Here is a 15,413-nt window from a genome sequence, read left to right on the forward strand (position 1 = left end):
CAGGGGGAAACAGTGCCTCCCTAATACCCCCATTTTATGCATCCCTTTGGTGTTCCAAGAAGAGTGCAAAGAAGTAAATGACCGCAAGCATATTATATTTATTTACTGACATTTCTTAACCAAGTTGAGCCAGAATCCCATTTTCAGTGCAGACCCAAGGAGAAAATCTTCAGAAAATGAACAGTTATTACAAAAGTTACAAATATATAATCAACAGATAACATGAGTCTACTAGCAAGTAATAAGATGATATAAGTCTATTAACAGGTAACAAATGTATAAATATTACAAATTCAGTGGAATACCACACGTGGGGTCATTCTAATGTAAGGATCAATAGTAATATTAGAACCTTTTTTTTGGTGCATTTAGAAATAGGAAAAAGAGGGAAAAGTAACAGAAGGTGCAGGGTAAATGAGGAAAAAGAAATTATGTAGATAAGAAGGGAGAATAAGTCAAGTGTGTGTGTGTGTGTGTGTGTGGGGGGGGGGGGGGTTGACAAGGCCAGGGCCATGTCTTTTGTAGATAAAGTTTAAGTTCTTGCCTGAAGAGGTATTTTTGAAGAGTGCTTCTTATATTGAGAGGGAGTAAGTTCCAAGCATGGGCAATGGAGTATTTATAAAGGGACTTTCCAATGTTTTTATTCAGTTTGTATATGTCAAGGAGGTGTTTGTAGTACAGAGGTGACACTGGAGGTTATAGGACAGTAGAATAGAGATGGAGAGGCAGAAAGAGGGATCATTCATGATAGAGTGTGCAATATGTAGTTGAAAAAGAAGTAGTTGTTTAGGAAATTCAGGCCATTGGAGTGTCTTAAAGGCAAGGCAGTGATGGGATTTGTATGGAAGACAGTGATGGGATTTGTATGGAAGACTGGAGCCAAATCTGGCGATTTTGTTATATGTTTGCTCTAGTATGGAGAGAAGAGATGTTTGAACATTAATAAGGACAGGGACAGCATAAAAAAGACAGAGTAGAAGGAGTGACTGAGCTAGGGAGGGTCTGGAGAAGGATGTAAGAAATTTTTGGTTGAGACAGAGGAGACCAAGTTTCTGGAGGGCTGATTTTATACATTGTTGGATATGTATATCAAATTTTAGTTCATCATCGAACACTTCCACTCATGCATGAGTCGTGCCATCCCAAATAGAACCAAGATGCTTCCCTTCCAAAAAAAGGAAGCCAATCTGGTGGTCCCCTGCCATAAACAAACTTTACAACAAAAGGAAAAAAACTGTTGCAGAAAAGAGGAAAATCCCAGGATGCAAAAAACTCCCTTACCAGCCTCACTAAGAATCTGAGATCCCTCATAAAATCCTCTAAAGCTAGTTACGAAAATAAAATTGCCAACGATTAAAAAAGACAACCACAAGGCATTCTATAACTATGTCAAGAATCAAAATGGCAATGCTCAGATCTGCTCTGAGCTACAACAGAATGGCATTAAATATACTGATCCCAAGGATATCGCCAATATCCTGGCAGATCGATTCAGTGCCAACTTCACCCCCCCTCTCACCCCTTAAATGGCCCAACTCAGTACTGGAAGATTGCCAGATTCCGGTAATAACGGCCACACAGGTAAAAAACGCACTCTTCAAAGCTACGAATACAACATCCATGTGACCAGATGACATCCTGGGCTGTGTACTACATGAACTACAAAATGAACTGGCACCTCACCTAAGTGTCATGTTTAATCATACCCTCACCTCAGGCTTCGTGTGGCACACAGCTACAGTTATCCTCACTCCACAAGGGGGGATCTACCTTGGATCATGGGAACTACCACCCCATCAATCTGACGAGCCTGATCTGCAAGGCCATGGAAAGTATTATCATGGAACTTATAAACAAAGACATTGGCAACCTTAAAACACTGGACCCCACCCAGGTTGGGTTCGTGAAGGGCCGATCTTGTCTCCTGAACCTTATTGACTTCTTCAAATCAGTCTCCAGAGCTGTGGGCGAAGGTAAGGCAAGTCCACACAGCCTATCCGGACCGCGCCAAGGCCTTTGACACCATCCCCCACTCTGGAGTCATAGATAAACTTACTAAGCTGGGCATTAATCCCTACATCACTCGATGGGTTGCCAACTGGCTTACTGACAGAACCCACACTGTAAAAGTAGCTGACTCCAAATCCAGCTCCAGACAAGTGACAAGTGGAGTACCTCAGGGTTCAGTCCTGGGACCTCTCTTGTTTGGCATCTACTTCTCTGACGTACAGGCCAACACTAAGGGACTCTGGCTAACAAAGTTTGCAGATGACTGCAAGCTGGGAGCCATTATTGAATCCCGAAATGATGTGGATACTCTACAAAAGGGCCTTACAGAAACAGATGCTTGGTGCCAGATCCATGGGCTCAAGCTCAATGCCAGGAAATGTATAGTTATTCCCTTTGGGAAAAAACATGTACCCGTGAATTATCACATAGGTGGCAATACACTAAACACCAAGTGTTATAAGAGACTTAGGGACACAGGTGGACAGTGGTCTCACCTTCAATAACCACATCGCCACAACAGCCAGGAAATTCTTCTATGTGGCACACGTCATCACTAAGGGCTTTTCATCCAGTAAAAAGGAGGTCATTGTCCCACTGTACTCATCCCTCATTAGACCCATTATAGAATACAATGCCCCATTTGGTATGTACCTCTCAAGACATCTGCAACAACTGGAAAGGCCACAGAAATACCTCACTAGAATCACAGGCCTAAAGCAGATGCCCTATGCTGACCGCCTTAAAAACTCCAGCTATACTCTGTCACATATCGTCTACTCCGAGGCGATCTCTGCTTAACATACAAGGCCATGTCAAACCCAGAGCTGTTGGACATGCTACACTTAAAGAAATCCCAATCCCTCAGAGCCACATGCTCCAGGAATCTAAATCTTGTTGTCACAATAAACAAAACATGCTGGAGGGATAGGTTCCTGACCCAGAGACTCCCCAGACTCTGGAATAGACTGCCCATACATGTCAAGCAGAGTGCCTCTTTGGCCCTCTTCAAAAGGAACCTTGATGATTGGATGGGAGAAAGGAAATTCACCCCGGGGATCATGTCAGTCGCCCTGCTAGACAGGGGTCCAGGGAAGTAAATAGTGTGGGAAGAAATAGCCAGGGAATTGTTATGGCTAGGCTTGTATAGGCCCTAAGGCCGATAGCCTAGTACCAACCTATGATTACTCCAAGTAGTTTGGTATGGGGTTCAGATTTGATAGTTGTGTTGTTGAGGGAGGTGATGGAGAAGGAGGGTTTAGGCAGAGCAAGTGTTTTAGAAAGGAAGAGAAGGAGTTTAGGTTTTATTTTTGGATTTAGTATGAGTTGATTATCAGAAAGCTAGGTTTCAACACAGGAGAAGGTGTGTTGAGTGAGAGCTAGAAGTTCAGGAATGCTGTGGGCAGAGGCAATGAGAGTGGAATCGTCTGCATATTGTAGGAGTGTTGAGAGTTTAGTAGCAGAATTAAGTTTGTTAGTGAAAATATTGAACAGGAGGGGGCCAAGGATAGATCCTTGAGGTACGCCGGTGTTTACTGGGAGGAAAGGTGAGAGGACAGTTTGCCAGCGAATGGAGTGCTGCCTGCCGGAAAGGTAGCTAGAAAACCAGTTAACAGAGGAGGTAGAGAGATGAAGGCTAGAGAATTTAGTTAGAAGTTTGGAATGGGAGACAGTATCAAAGGCCTTAGATTGAGGAATAAACAGGATACAAGCAAGTTATTGTCGCGGACTTCAGCTATGGTTTGGGTGAAAGAGAGTAGTGCAGTGGCTGTACTATGGCGGGGTCTAAAGCCATTTTGGGTGGGAGTTAGGAAGGTGTTGTCAAGAATGTGTTTGACTAACTGAGTATGTATACATTTCTCCAGGATTTTGGATAGGGGACAGGATAGCAAGAAGTCTGAAGTTAGAAGGACCAGTAGAGTTTCCACCTTTTGTGGAGAGGGATTGTATAAAAGGATTTCCATATGTCTGGAATATGGGATTCAGAAATGGAACAATTGATAAGTATAGAGGCAGGATATACAATAGACTGTGCATCAACTTTAAGCAAGTAGGGGGGGTAGTTGGTCAGCAGAGGCAGAGCAATGTTTAAGCTTATTTAAGAGAGATCTAATAATGGAAGTGGGAAATGGTTGGAAAGTGAAAGCGTTGGGGAGGATTTTGTTATGGGTTGATGGAGAGGTTGAGTTAGAAGTACTATTTTGGGTAAGTTTTTGGATTGTTTCTATGAAATAGTTAAGGAGAGTGGCAGTTTCAGTAGCAGTGTTGTGTTGGAAGGGATTGGGAGTAGACGGGTTGCCAGGGTGAAGCAGGTTATTGATGGTAGTCCAGAATTTCTTTGGATCTTTATGTGGGCTACATTGGCTAGAGCAGAAGAAAGCTTTCTTATCTTTGTTGACTAGTTTTTGGTCATGTTTCTGAGCTATTTGTATCTTTGAAGAAGGATAGCGGATTTGTTTTTAAGCCAGGCTTTCCAGACACCATCTGTTTTGTACATAATGGAGTGGGTTTGTTTTGTGAGCTGGGGGTCAAAGTTAGATTTAATTCTGATTTTTCTAGAAGAGGGCAATTGAGTCGTGTGTATCAAGGAACATTTTCTCATTCTATCTTCTGTAGAAGCAGTACCAATTCTGCCTTCTAGTAGTTTTTCCCTTATCCTACCTATTCTTCTGTCTCCATTTTCCCTCTCCCATATCCACCAACTCTTTAACTGGCTCTATCCCACAAACGTTCTTTCTCTTAACTCACTCGATAATGTCTCTGCTTACTAAGATCTTCACCCCTCACTGTTTTTCCTCTTGTCCCCCCCCCCCAATGGTGTCTCTGCTTTACTTTTAATATTCTCCTCTCTCTCTTTTTTCCATAGGGTTAAACAGTTATAGATCCCCTTTGATTGGTTAGTACCTCTGCCCAAGAACCAGTAAACCACATGTTGCGATCATCGTACCCTACGTCTTATCCAGGCTTCACTCTGCCGAGGGACACTGTCACATTTTTTTTGCTGTATACGAATGTTAAACTGTAGCTATCACTTTAAACTGTATATTACCTGCTTCTCTATTCCTCTAGACCCATATCTCCCCAACGAAATGTTGCTAGATTCCTGTCCACTGCAATCTCTTTTATTTCCCATTATTTGTGATCTCTCTGTACAAACTAATTAAGAAAGCCTACCATTCACACTCTAAGGTGCTTACTATGCCTTGCATCCCATATTCTAATGCTAGCCCATGTCTAAAGTAAGTGGTCATCCCTGCTGCATTTAATCAACTGGGTTCTAGCATATCTATGTGCCTAAACCTTTTCTAGTCAGTCTTACTGATTGTTTTTTTTTTCAGACCTGGCAATACCACCTCTTTGGCTCATCCCGCTCCGTTCGCCCTCACTGCCACTCGGGTTCACTTTGCTCCTTTACCCACCCCCATTCCCACCCACCCCCGTATCATTTCCTTTATACTTTACCTCTCAGGAAATCCCATCCCACCTGACCAGCTGCTTCCTGCTCTCTGGTTAGTTCTAAACTCCTTCCCCCGTTTTCTAAACTTAAAGAATCCAACACCCATAACTTCATATTTACCTCCTACCTTTACCTACTCTCTCTACAGGCTATTTCTCCTAACATCCTTTCTCTTCTATAACACTTCTGATATTAAAAAATACCTTATACCCTATACCAAACTACTGTACACCATGAAAATCTTATTCTGTACTAAATATGACTCATACACTATTCTCTACCTGCCTCCCTTACTTCTTTTCAATCTTACATCTTATAGCTACCACCTAACTCCAGCATATAACCATCCCACAAGCATTCATACACATGATTTTTCATTACCACTACTATCCTTTACTATCTTCTCTTCTATATTCCCTCTTTATACCCCTCTACCTAAAATCAAAATTCCCCCTTCTCTTACCTCATACTCCAAAGTTAAAAACTAAACACCTCTCCAATAGCCCATTCAAACACAAACTTCACTACCAGCCACAAGCTGTACTACTATCAGGTGACATTCATCCTAATCCTGGCCCCATCTCTCACTCTCTTATCAATAACACTACCACTCCTAAAACAGCACATCCTAATAAGAATATCTCATTCTACTCTTTGAACATCAGGAGTGTCCTAAACAAAGTTAGTGAATTTCATGCCTGTATAACAAATCACAATCCTGATGTAATTGCCCTAACTGAAACCTGGCTAAAATCTCGAAACCCTGATAAACAAGTACTCCCCCTTGGCTATAGTATCCTTCGCCTTGACCAGCCAAAAAGAAAATGGGGGTGGAGTTACAATATTCCAACCAACTCACCATTACATGTTCCAATAAACCTAGCCCATCCTTTTCCCCTGCTGAACTTCTACTGGCAAACCTCAAACCTAATAACTACTTCACTATCACTGTAGTCACCATCTGTATTCCTCCAGAGGATAACATACAAGTACTGGAGAATATTCTTTCCTATCTCTCTCAACACTTTCCAAATGAAACCACCCTCCTTGGAGATGTAAATATTAACTGGACAACTCTCTGCTCTCCAAACTCTTCCTGATGTATTAATTTACATGGGTTTACTCAACTAATTTCTGAACCTACCCATAGCAATAACTCAAACACTTCTAGCACTGTCATAGAGTGGATATTAGTTTCTGATCCCAACCAATACCATAACCCTGAAACTTTACCCAACTCTCTAAGTGACCACTCCCCAGTAAGAATTCTTAGATTTACTCCTCACTTCACCAGACCACATAGATACATAACCTGCCACAGTCCAATTAATTTCTGCCCAGATACTTTTAAAGCTCTGCTCTCCAGAATAAACTGGACTTATCTAGCCCACATCCCCTTTGATGTAGCAGTTCAATCCTTCAATACCACCTTCCCTATTATTCTTGACAGCCTTGCTCCATTTCAAACAGTTCGTATAAAATATCCCCTTGGCTAACAAATGCCTGTACCGTTATGAAATCTAGATATAAGATATGGAAAAGATGGGTGAAAACAAACCTCCCCTCTGACATGCAGCATTCAAAGAACTTAGGAGTTTGTCAAAGAATTACATGTTAAAAGATAAAAAGGAATTCCACTTTAATCCTCCTACTGCTCAAAGATCTAACCCAAAAAAATTCTGGAATTCAGTCAACCAAATACTGCATCCTGGGAATCTGTCTTCTCCCAATCCCTGCCCAATAACTCACCTGAGGAAACATCAACCGTCTTCAACAACTACTTTATTGAATCTATATTCAAAATGTTTACCCCTGACCCTTCTTCTACCAACTCTATAAACACTAGAAACAGCTGGACTATTAACTCCTCCGAACCCCCTCCTACTCTCAACTCCTCTAATACTGTTTCCCTCACATCTGTTCCTACTAACTACATAAAGTTTCCACTCTCCAAGCTTAAACCCTGCTCCACATCTGCTGACAATATACCTTCCAGTTTCCTCCAGTTAGCAGCTGACTCACTTGCTCTCCCTGTTTCCATCCTTATAAACCGCTCTCTCTCTGAGTTAAAGGTGCCCTCTATTTGGAAAGAATTCTATATACTACCTATACACAAAGGAGATAACTCCACAGAAATCACTAACTTTAGACGCATCCCTATCTTATCCCCACTCTCAAAAGTCTTGGAAAAAGGTATACACAAGCAAGTCATGCAATATTTATTATAGGAAATTTACTTACACCTACACAACATGGCTTTTGTCTAAAACATAGTACTTCCACTGCCCTTACATCCTTCCTTAACACCATTTCACTAGCTAGAGAGAACAACAAACCAGTCTCTTGCCTTTTCTTAGACCTTTCAAAAACATTTGACACTGTATTTCACTCTTTCACTATTGACTAACTAACCTTAATTTTTCTACAGCTACTGTTGCCTGGTTTTCCAGCTATCTCACTGATAGACTGCAGTCAGTGAGGTGTCTCTCTGCTCTCCCCCTTCTCTTCCTGTGAGAATGGGGGTTCCTCAAGGCTCTATTCTTTGTCCATTACTCTTTAACATCTTTACAAACGTACTGTATACTTCCTGCCCCCAGTCATCCCTGATACAATATGCAGATGACACTACAGTCATCACCGTCGCTGAAACCCCCTCTCAACTCATCTCTATCACTCAGGCATCCTTCAACTCAGTTGAAACTTGGCTCTCTAATAATATGCTCATTCTAAACCCCAAGGAAACAAAACTCCTACTTTTCTTACCTAAGAATGTCAATCATCTGAAACCTACTTTCTCCATACTTTCCCTTAATAACACCCCAGTTGAAGTCAAATCAAACACAAAACTCTTAGGTGTAATTATAGATGATCAGCTTAAGTTTGATTTGCACGCCAACAACTGTATCCAAAAGACTCATCAAAAACTGGGCCTCCTTTATAGAAATAAAACGTTTCTCACTAACAGTGCAAAAGTAACCCTTTCTCATGCCTACCCAGCCTACTGTACAGTTCTCAAGTCCTCACAAATCTCAACTCCTCACTCAGCTTCAAACTACCTACAACAAAATAGCCTGATTTGCAGCACATCAGACATATAAGTCCCATCACTGTCTTTCACTAAAACACTTAAACTGGTTAGAATTGCCTCATTTACTACTCCTATCTCAGCTCCTAATTATTCACTGCATTCTGTATGAGTCTGACTATTGCCCCAACTTATCTTCTCTAGTCTCCCAATATACTCCCACTAGATCTTTATGCAGCTCAGATCTTGACCTCTTGCAGATCCATAAACCTAATACCAGAATGGGATGCAACACTTACAGCTACCATCCTGCTATGTATTACAAGTTATCCCTCAAACATCTAAAACAATTCAAAGCAGCTACCATGGAATACTTAAACAACCACTGGTCCTGTCATTGCTCTCACCCCTCTTAGACTCCCTAACTATTCCCAGCCTGTGCTCTATCAACCTACTACATTTGTCTCTGCTGCACTGTCCTCTACTTGTTTTCAACATAACACTTCTCAGCTTTTCTTTTTACCTCTCTAGAAACTGTCAGCTTTATTCATGCCAGCAACCTTCTTATCTTTCAATACTAAAATTTGAAACACCCTACTCTCTACTAGTAAATGAGGACACATAGGAACTACATAGAGACACTACAACTGTTTGCATAGAAACCTTAATGGTATACTAAAACTTATGTTCATATTGCTCTATTGCCAAAATTGTATAGCTTTTTATTTTTACAGCATTGTGAAAAATAGTTTTCTGTTATTTGTAAAGTCTATTGCATATTTTCATTTGTATTGATTGTGGAGCTTTTCTCCCCAGGCCTCCACTGAAAAAAGGCTTGTTTGCCCAGTTGGACTATCCCAGTCAACAAATGTAAAATAAAATAAATAAATACAATTTTACTAAAGGATTCTACTGCCTCAATGCTAGAAAGTTTGGGGTTAAATACATCTGTGTCAAAGTGGGTAAGGTTTCGACATACTCTGTATGTATGATCTTTGGGTGAATGTTGGGAGACTCTATGAATATAAGTGGGGGAGTGGTCGCTTAAAGTGTTAGGAAGTACTCTAGGGTTGTGATAATGAGTAGGATGTGAGGTAAGGATCCAGTCAAGGATAGGTCCAGGTAAGGAGTTTTTGTTAGTTCGAGTAGGGGTAGATATGTGTTGGTGAAATCCATGAAGGTTGAGACTGTAAGTAGGGGATGAGGTAGACAGTTTAGACCAGTCTATGTTAACATCTCAGAATATAATGGTTTTGTATTGCTCAGGCTCTGGATTGCATTGCATAAGTGGAAATTCCTTAAGATTCCAAGAGCAGGATAAGTTATTTCTTACACTTATTTCACTGAACTGCACTTCTGAAACGCTTATAATTGTGCTATACAGTTGATCTACTACATTTTGCACTGTTATAAAGCTTTTTTTATTGTTTCACTGCATTTATGTACTGTTTTATACTGTTTTAGCTGTATTTTTCATTGCTAATTGCATGTTTACTGAATTACTTAACTATAAACTGCTTTTTCATACTGAGAGTTGTATTTTCTGTTTGTGAGTGCTCTGCCCAAGCTTTTCTGTGCATTTTTGATTTTTTGAGGTTTCTGTGTTCTACAGCTAGGAACTGTAATAGTGTGCATTACTATAAATGTCTGTTTACAGTTAAAAGCATTCTCTAGAGTCTCCTCCTTGATCTGTTTAAAACTTTCATTTAGTGGGTACAGCTAGGAACTGTAATAGTGTGCATTAGTATAATTGCATTTTTATTTAACTACTAAATTGTAGACTGCTTTTTCATACTGAGACTTGTATTTTCTCTTTTTGGGTGTTCTTTCTATGCTTTTAAAGTGAGGTTTCTGTGTTCTGCTCAGGTGGCATAATCTTGATAGAGGCCTGTTGTCTAGGCTGGTAGTTTTGTTTGAGTTTCCTGTGTTTCTGGCAGCCATTTTCTGCTGATTGTCTTCATTATTATTGAGAGTAACAAGGCCTCCTGACCTTCTGTAGTACGAGTGATTGGGTAATAGCAGGGGCTGAATAGTAATTTGATCTTCCAACTCTTCCATTCTTACTGGTATATAAACCCTGTGTCTTATAAAGGTTGTGCTCAGGCTCTGGATTGCATTACATAAGTGGAAATTGCTTAAGATTCCAAGAGCGGGATAAGTTATTTCTTACACTTATTTCACTGAACTGCACTTCTGAAACGCTTATAATTGTGCTATACAGTTGATCTACTACATTTTGCACTGTTATAAAGCTTTTTTTATTGTTTCACTGCATTTATGTACTGTTTTATACTGTTTTAGCTGTATTTTCATTGCTAATTGCATGTTTACTGAATTACTTAATTATAAACTGCTTTTTCATACTGAGAGTTGTATTTTCTGTTTGTGAGTGCTCTGTCCAAGCTTTTCTGTGCATTTTTGATTTTTTGAGGTTTCTGTGTTCTACAGCTAGGAACTGTAATAGTGTACATTACTATAAATGTCTGTTTACAGTTAAAAGCATTCTCTAGAGTCTGCTCCTTGATCTGTTTAAAACTTTCATTTAGTGGCTACAGCTAGGAACTGTAATAGTGTGCATTACTATAATTGCATTTTTATTTAACTACTAAATTGTAAACTGCTTTTTCATACTGAGACTTGTATTTTCTCTTTTTGGGTGTTCTTTCTATGCTTTTAAAGTGAGGTTTCTGTGTTCTTCTCAGGTGGCATAATCTTGATAGAGGCCTGTTGTCTAGGCTGGTAGTTTTGTTTGAGTTTCCTGTGTTTCTGGCAGCCATTTTCTGCTGATTGTCTTCATTATTATTGAGAGTAACAAGGCCTCCTGACCTTCTGTAGTACGAGTGATTGGGTAATAGCAGGGGCTGAATAGTAATTTGATCTTCCAACTCTTCCATTCTTACTGGTATATAAACCCTGTGTCTTATAAAGGTTGTGCTCAGGCTCTGGATTGCATTACATAAGTGGAAATTGCTTAAGATTCCAAGAGCGGGATAAGTTATTTCTTACACTTATTTCACTGAACTGCACTTCTGAAACACTTATAATTGTGCTATACAGTTGATCTACTACATTTTGCACTGTTATAAAGCTTTTTTTGTTGTTTCACTGCATTTATGTACTGTTTTATACTGTTTTAGCTGTATTTTCATTGCTAATTGCATGTTTACTGAATTACTTAACTATAAACTGCTTTTTCATACTGAGAGTTGTATTTTCTGTTTGTGAGTGCTCTGTCCAAGCTTTTCTGTGCATTTTTGATTTTTTGAGGTTTCTGTGTTCTACAGCTAGGAACTGTAATAGTGTACATTACTATAAATGTCTGTTTACAGTTAAAAGCATTCTCTAGAGTCTGCTCCTTGATCTGTTTAAAACTTTCATTTAGTGGCTACAGCTAGGAACTGTAATAGTGTGCATTACTATAATTGCATTTTTATTTAACTACTAAATTGTAAACTGCTTTTTCATACTGAGACTTGTATTTTTTCTTTTTGGGTGTTCTTTCTATGCTTTTAAAGTGAGGTTTCTGTGTTCTTCTCAGGTGGCATAATCTTGATAGAGGCCTGTTGTCTAGGCTGGTAGTTTTGTTTGAGTTTCCTGTGTTTCTGGCAGCCATTTTCTGCTGATTGTCTTCATTATTATTGAGAGTAACAATGCCTCCTGACCTTCTGTAGTACGAGTGATTGGGTAATAGCAGGGGCTGAATAGTAATTTGATCTTCCAACTCTTCCATTCTTACTGGTATATAAACCCTGTGTCTTATAAAGGTTGTGCTCAGGCTCTGGATCGCATTGCATAAGTGAAAATTCCTTAAGATTCCAAGAGCGGGATAAGTTATTTCTTACACTTATTTCACTGAACTGCACTTCTGAAACACTTATAATTGTGCTATACAGTTGATCTACTACATTTTGCACTGTTATAAAGCTTTTTTTATTGTTTCACTGCATTTATGTACTGTTTTATACTGTTTTAACTGTATTTTACATTGCTAATTGCATGTTTACTGAATTACTTAACTGTAGACTGCTTTTTCATACTGAGAGTTGTATTTTCTGTTTGAGAGTGCTCTATCTGAGCTTTTCTGTGCATTTTTGATTTTTTTAGGTTTTTGTGTTCTACAGCTAGGAATGGTAATAGTGTGCATTACTATAATTGTCTGTTTACAGTTAAAAGCATTCTCTAGAGTCTGCTGCTTGATCTGTTTAAAACTTTCATTTAGTGGCTACAGCTAGGAACTGTAATTTTTCCCACACACCCTTCCTAGTGTTGCGTGTTCTTATACTTGGTGGCTTTGCAGTTGCCTGTCCATACTGTATATTTGATCTGTGACACTCCTCCCAGTCTAGTGTCATTAGTTCACTCAATCTAACAGAGAACATTTGTGGAGGCCAACCCACTCAGATTCTTAACGTTGAATTAACGTCTGTTCCAGCTTTCTCCATTTCCACTTTTACTGGAAAAAAAAAATTCTAAGCTTGCTTCCCTCCCTTTCCTGTGGCAGATCTTGTCCAGATATGGATTTGCTGTATACAGAACTGTTTGTGAGCTCCTAAGCCCCTCCCCACTTAACTGGGGTTAAACTATTCGTGGTGCCATAAAGTCTGTTCTTCAAAATTTCCCTTGCAACTAGCCAGCTTTTTAGTTTTAGCACTCAAATCTGTTTCTTTGAGCTCAGCACTTGTTCAGAACTCATTGTAAGCACTAAATAAGTTACAAATTACTACAGCACTCAACTTTCCTCACTTGTCTAGAGGAAAACAGTTTTTAGTACTTAATAAATAAGCACCTATTCAGGCATGTCTAAAGGTCAGCTCCCGGTGTTTTCTCCTGTCTACCTGATGAATCTGGGCATCTTGGGACAATGCAGCAATTGCCTCATGTACACAGACAACCCTCTCCTCCTTTCACCCAACACTACAACCTGTGAGAGATGCACTTATATAGCTAAACTGGAAGCAAAGCTCTCTTCACCAAAGACTGGCCTAGACAGTCAAGAGGAGAAAGTAAACACTTGCACCGCACCACACTCATCACATAGTCCCTCAAAACCTACACTACCAAAACACACACACAGAACCACAAAACACACACCTACATTCGTGGAGGCTCTCAGTACAAATCTGCCCAAACAACAGAGACCTCCAAAGCAGAAATCCAAGCAACCACCACACCCCCAACACAACCCAAATGACACATAGCCCACATATTCAGTGCGCCACTCAACTACAGCCCATAAGGCATAATGTACCCAACACTTTAGTCATAGGTGACTCTATAGTCAGGCACACTGATGTTCCACTCACCAGGCTAAACAAGGAAAAGTTACTGTCAGCTGCCTGTCAGGTGCCAGGATCCGCCACATAACGCACATACTCAGGTCACTCCACAACAAGTACAAATATGACTCTGTCATTGGCCATGTTGGTGTGAATGACCTGAGACGTACCTCCCTGGACTACATGAAAAGAGACATGGAGGAGCTCTCCGATCTTAGGCAGGTATGACCCTAGCCCTGAGTAGCATCCTGACATCACCCAGAATGATACCACAGTACAAGGACAAAATGATTGACTTTAACAATTGGCTAAGCTTCTGGTGTCATTCTAAGGGAATCCTTTGTCTGTCTGCCTGGGATGACATGATCGACAGACCACGCTGCTTTGCCAGAGATGGCCTGCACCTGTCACCCTTGGGATTCCAGATACTGGCAAAGGCTCTTGCCACCCCTATAGTGCCTTTTTTTAGGCAAGGTTCAAATGACAAATTCACCACCGTAACAGGTACAAGCAAGCAAAATCTGAGGGTAATGCTACTCAATGCTAGAAGTCTAAACCTCAACATGCACTCATGGCACTCCTTAAAATGGAGAACATTGACATCTGTGCAGTGACAGAGACCTGGTTCAAAGTTCCAGAGAGCACCCCTGCATTACCAGGCTATAATTCATACCACACAATTCGGCCACCAAACTCGGACCGAAACACTAAAGGTGGAGGCGTGTCCATATTCATTAAGGATATCTGCACCTCCAATATAGTTGCTCAGCATAATGCGTCCGAGATTATCCAAGTTCAACTAACTCTGGGCAAAAACGCAATCCAGATTGTAGCTTGCTACAGACCCCCCCACCATGCCTCAGGATTTCCACTCCTCTTTTCTTGATACACTGGAAAATATTAAGGTACAATGCAACAGTCTAATATTGAGTGATTTCAACTACCCTACCATTAACTGGGAAAACTACTCATGTACCAACTCTTTTGCTCAACGTTTTCTGGAAATCATCAATTCCAATGCCTTGGATCAACTTATCCACACCCCCAACAGGGGCAGCAATATCCTAGACCTGGTCATCACCAACATGGGTGACCAGTGTTCCACACCAGAGGTCAGCTCCTCGTTGGTCAGATCCGACCACAAGCTAATCACCCTAGACATCCACATTCCGCTCCCACCCCCCATTAGGAAAACAACCGTAAAAAATTTCTCCAAAGCTAACTTCACGCTTATTAAGATAGAAGTGGAAAACTTCACGACACCCATGCAGATGGACAATAGAGGTACGACTGCTGAATCCTGCACAAATGCACTTTATAAGCACTTACACGAGTGCATGGATTGTGCTATCCCTAACAGAACCAAGATGCTATCCTCCAAAAAAAAGGAAGCCAATCTGGTGGTCTTCTGCCATAAACAAACTCTACAACAGAAGAAAGAAACTGTTGCAAAAAAGAGTAAAATCCCACGATTGGAGGAACTCCCTGGTCAGCCTCAGTAAGAAGCTGAGATCCCTCATAAAATCCTCCAAAGCTAGTTATGAAAACAAAATTGCCATTGATTCTAAAGACACCCACAAAGCATTCTATAGCTATGTCAAGAATCTCAATGGCAACACTCAGATCTGCTCTGAGTTACAGCACAATG

This window comes from Protopterus annectens, chromosome 12.part0 (assembly GCF_019279795.1).
Source record: "Protopterus annectens isolate FY-2018-M chromosome 12.part0, PAN1.0, whole genome shotgun sequence".
In the NCBI taxonomy this organism is placed as follows: Eukaryota; Metazoa; Chordata; order Ceratodontiformes; family Protopteridae; genus Protopterus; species Protopterus annectens.